Source organism: Apium graveolens, chromosome 11 (assembly GCF_009905375.1).
Source record: "Apium graveolens cultivar Ventura chromosome 11, ASM990537v1, whole genome shotgun sequence".
NCBI lineage: Eukaryota > Viridiplantae > Streptophyta > Magnoliopsida > Apiales > Apiaceae > Apium > Apium graveolens.
Genome location: NC_133657.1, coordinates 87,505,174 through 87,510,344, shown reverse-complemented (window position 1 = coordinate 87,510,344; position 5,171 = coordinate 87,505,174). Strand labels below are relative to the sequence as shown.

The 5,171-nt window shown below is 37.6% G+C and overlaps 1 non-coding gene across 1 annotated transcript; it reads right to left on the bottom strand.

Annotated features, from left to right (window-relative positions):
• Positions 1 to 3,072: 3,072 nt before the first annotated feature.
• Positions 3,073 to 3,179, bottom strand: LOC141699298 (small nucleolar RNA R71). The gene has a single exon (XR_012565771.1). It is a non-coding gene; the product is annotated as a small nucleolar RNA R71 (small nucleolar RNA).
• Between the last annotated feature and the right edge of the window lie 1,992 nt (positions 3,180 to 5,171).

The following is a 5,171-nucleotide window of genomic DNA, read 5'->3' as shown; positions in this document are numbered from 1 at the left end:
GGATTTGGACCAGTAGTTCGACATAAAATTATTTCACAAAATACATGTTATAATTGTATATCGAATTATAAGGACAACTCTTAAAGTCTCTGGCAGAGCAGATGGAAACTAGAATGTGTTTGTAGTGGACATTGAATTGAGTTGCACCTCATAATCAAAATACTCCATGCTATATTATGTGATAAAGTATTTCTTGGTGTATATATTGAAAGAAGAATTACTCTTGGATCAATGATATATAGTTATATGTGGATCCCGGAAGGATTATAAATACACGATAATACATTAACTTTCGTGAACACTTGAAAGAAATTCCCGGTCCTGAAGTACCGTATCTAAGTATACTAAAACATGCTTTACTATACATGTTTTTAACATAATTATAAATTTATTATTTAAAGCAAAACTCCGCTTTCGGTTAGTGTTCATTGTTAAGGGATCACTCGCTCTAAGGGTTTAATCTTGAAGTTACAAAATGATAATTTTATTCAATCTCCACTAACCTATTAATAGAGTTATAAGCTGATTTTGCAGGCGGAAAGAAATAGGGGATCAAAAGTTGAATAAATTATAGTGGAGATTTTATTTTTCTATGAATTTAATTGTTGCAGGCAATTTTTTAACGATGCAGCATCACGTGCAAGGAATGATGATTAAAGGCATCAGATTTTTCACAAAGGCATTTCCTACCACTTTTTTCGAGAAATTAGTACACATGATCAGGATGTGCATATTTTGAGATATTTACAATCATACTTTGATGAGGGGGAGATATAAAATGATATGTTTTTGTATAAGTCATGTACTCTTTTTCCTTCACTAAGGTTTTTTCCCACTGGGTTTTTCCTAGTAAGGTTTTAATGAGGTATGATGTTGATACAAGTCATCCAAGGGGGAGTGTCCAGTGAATGATACACAATATCGGGAAAGGCCTTATGAACAGCTACATATAGAAGTTTTACATCAACAATCTCTTCAACTCAAAGATTTTATGCGAAGTTATCATCAATGGGACATATACGCGCTGCACTCTTTTTTCCTTAATCACGGTTCTTTCCCATAGGGGTTTTCCTGGTGAGATTTTTAACGAGGTAGGTGATAAGTGGATTTTATATCTACTTGGAACTCTTTATTTCAGGATTAAATTGGTATTTTGGACTCAAGTATCTGGTATGTTTGATGTGTTTTTGTGTTTGTGCATTTCAGGCATCAGTTAAATGAAGAAAGAAGATTTTTAAAGAAATATGCTGAAAAGAGATCAGAATTGTAAGCCTAGGCCATTCTCAAGTTGTACATAATCTCGTTAACTTCGCATGGGCAGTTGAATCACCTAATTCTGACGAGTAAAACTCAAGATATGGCCAAAAGAAGAATTAGTAGAAAAGTACAGAAGTCAGGCACGACACCCTAGAAACCAGCATGCCCGCGCTGACTTTCTGCCAAAACAGCGCGGCCTCCCCGCCAACAGCGCGGCCGCCCCGCCCCGATTTTTTCCCCAAAATCCCAATTTTAGTAGAAATTGGAGATATTAAGGGTCCTGGTCATCCCAGAGCCTATTTATATCAATAAAAAGACGTTTTTAACAACAAGGAGACCTGTGAGAGCAATAAAAAGACCTAGTGAGCACGAGACGGCTACGAAGAAGAAGACTTTTGTTTTCTTTGATTTAGGAGATACTTGGATGCTTTTTTTTTATTTATCTTTGAATCCTAGTACTCTTAGATTGTTTATTATTATGCTTTCATGGGAACCCATGGTGACGATGAGTTCGGTTATGAACTAATCGTTATAGCGGGGTTCTAATGGATTTATTTATGGATTTATAAAGTTAATTTGTTTCAATATCTTGGTGTGTGGTGATTGATTGATATCCTACTATTGGTTATGCTTATTCGTCTTATGTGTGTAGCTAACATATAAGATAGCGTGTTAATCTCTATTGAAGCGACAGTGAATATTGAGGTTTAGAACTTGCCATGCTAGCATAGGTTCATGTGTTATTGTTATGCATGATTCGTAGGTAATTTTAACCATCTTACTTTCCCTATGTAATCACGATAGATAACTTGTTCAATTAAACCGTTATGTTATCAAATTCTATAGACATATAGGGTCTTAATATAATTGGTATCTATTCAACTTCTATCTCTTTTGTAGATGCTTGGTAGTAGGGTATTCGTACAATGAAAGTTGACGTTTACTAGTTTCGTATTATCTGATTAGTGTCATCACCATTACATGCTAAGGTTAAGGACAAAAAGGCTATTCAATGAAGTATTTAATGAAGTTAGGATCCCATGTTTATCATATATATTAATTCAACCATTCTTGTTCTCTTAGTTATAATTGTTAGTTTAACTCTTAGTTATAAACAATCTCAACTTGTTATTTGTCTTAGCATTGGATAATAACCATATCATTGTTGCATATGTGCATATTCTTAAATTAACCAAAGAGACTCTGTGGGAACAAATTTGATCTAAATCTTATACTACTTCCGAATGCATATACTTGTGTGTATTATTAGCGCGTGTTAACGTCCTAACAAGTTTTTGGCGCCGCTGCCGGGGACTCGGTGTTAATTTTTAGTTTATGTGCTTGTCATCAGTGGTCGTTAAATTTTACTGACTCAGACTCTTTTACTTTCACAGTTTACTTGTTATGTTTCAGGTACTCATTACAATGGGAGATCCAGCAGCACGAACGAAAGCCTTGATGGATTTTTCTCAACCCAAGATCAATGACATTCAATCTAGCATTGTCAGGCCAGCTATTACAGCTAATATCTTTGAGATCAAGCCTAGCATAATTCAATGGGTGTAGAATTCAATCCAGTTTGGGGGTTCTCCAACGGAAGATCCCAATATGCATATTAGGGATTTCATTAAGATCTGCGTCACATTTAAGTTCAACAGTGTTTTTGAAGATGTTGTGAAGCTGAGACTATTCCCATTCTCTCTGAGGGACAAGGCTAACAGATGGTTACACTCTCTACCAGCTGGTTCGATTACTTCTTGGGAAGATCTTGCTCAAAATTTTCTCACTAAATTCTTCCCTATGGCAAAGGCAGCTGCAATCAGGAATGCTCTTACTTAATTTGCGCAGAAATCAGGAGAATCTTTATATGAAGCTTGGGAGCGCTACAAGGAGATGCTTAGGAAGTGTCTTCATCATGGAATGCCTGATTGGATGATCATTAATTATTTTTATAATGGTTTGGGAGCACAATCCAAACCCATGCTCGATGCAGCATCAGGTGGAGCCTTATGGGCTAGGAGCTACGATGAAGCTTCTGATCTAATTGAACTGATGGCTACTAATGAATATCAGTATCCAACCTAGAGATTGCCACAGGGCAAGGTAGCAGGAGTTCTTGAAGTGGATACAGCTACGGCTATCACTGCTCAACTAAAGGCGTTGTCTATGAGATCGATTCTCTGGCTAACTATGGTGTTAATCAGATAACTAGAGTTTGTGAGCTGTGTGCGGGTTCGCATGCGACGGAGCAATGTGTTATATCTAGTGAATCAGCTCAATTTATGAGCAACTTTCAGAGATCATAGCAACCAGTTCCAGATACTTATCATCCTAACAACTGGAATTATCCTGCCTTCAGCTGGAGCAACAATCAGAATGTGATGCAACAGCCGTTCCAGCAATTTGGAAATAAGAAATTCAATCCTCCTGGTTTTCAGCAACAATTTGCACCAAGACAATAACTCCAACTTAAATAACAAACTCATGATGCAATTCAATCTTCGAATGAAAAATCTGAATTGGAAGAGGTGAGGCTTATGTGCAAAAACCAGGCTCTTATATGCCAAAGCCAGGCTGTTTCTATCAAGACTCTGGAGAACCAAATAGGGCAAATTGCTAATACCTTATTGAATCGACCACCAAGATCGCTTCTTAGTGATATAGAAGCCAATCCAAGCAAGAGGAAAGTTGAAGAATAGGTGAACGCTATCACCTTGAGGTCTGGAAAGGTTGCAAGCCCCCAAATTCAGCAAGATGAAGAGCCTGAAAAATCTCAAGTTTCATAAAATGAAGTTGTGGCTGTAGAAGAAGTGCTGAAGGATGCCGAGGTGGAACCAAGGAAGAAAACTGTGGAACACACTCCTCCTGAGGGGAATACAGGGGGAAAACAGTTCTATCCTCCACCTCCTTTTCCTAAAAGGTTGCAAAAGCAGAAGTTGGATAAACAATTTGCTAAGTTTTTGGAAGTTTTCAAGAAACTTCACATCAACATACCTTTCACTGAAGCTCTTAAATAGATGCCTAGCAATGTGAAGTTTATAAAGGGTATTCTATCTCAGAAAGTGAAGCTCGATGACTTAGACACCGTTGCTCTAACGGAGGAGTGTAGTGCTGTTCTGCAACAAAAGTTGCCTCCGAAGCTTAAAGATCCTGGAAGTTTCACTATTCCTTGCACCATCGAAAACTTGTCGTTCGATAAGTGTTTATGTGATTTGGGAGCTAGCATCAATCTGATGCCGCTGTCTATCTTCAAGAAGCTTGGTCTACCTGATCCAAAGCCGACATATATGTTCTTGCAGTTGGTCAATCATTCTATTACATATCCACGAGGCATTATGGAGGATGTCTTGGTTAAGGTGGACAAACTCATCTTCCCTGCTGATTTTGTAATTCTAGATTTTGAGGAAGATAAGAAGATTTCCATCATCTTGGGAAGACCATTCTTGGCTACAGGCTGAACTATGATCGATGTACAAAAAAGAGAGCTTATGATGAAGGTTCATGATCAGAAGGTCACTTTTAATGTGTTCAAGGCAATAAAGTTACCCACAACTAAAGAGGAGTGCTTTAAAGTAGAGTGGATTGACTTTGTCATGAATTCAGAGCCTGAGCAATTGCCAAAGTCAGATACCTTAGAGAGATCCTTAATAGGGAAATCAGTTATTGAAGATGAAGAAGGGGTAGATCAACTACAGGTTTTGCATGCATCTCCATAAAAGAGGAAGTTGGATATGCCATTCAATTCTCTTGGTTTAGCAGAGCTGAAAATTTCTCTGGAGTATCTCGAGCCGTTTATTGAAGAAGCTCCCACACTTGAGCTCAACCCACTGCCTTATCACTTGAGTTATTCATTCTTATGTGCACTCCATGATAAGGGATTGGAATATATTTTTGATGATATGGAGAGTGGATGG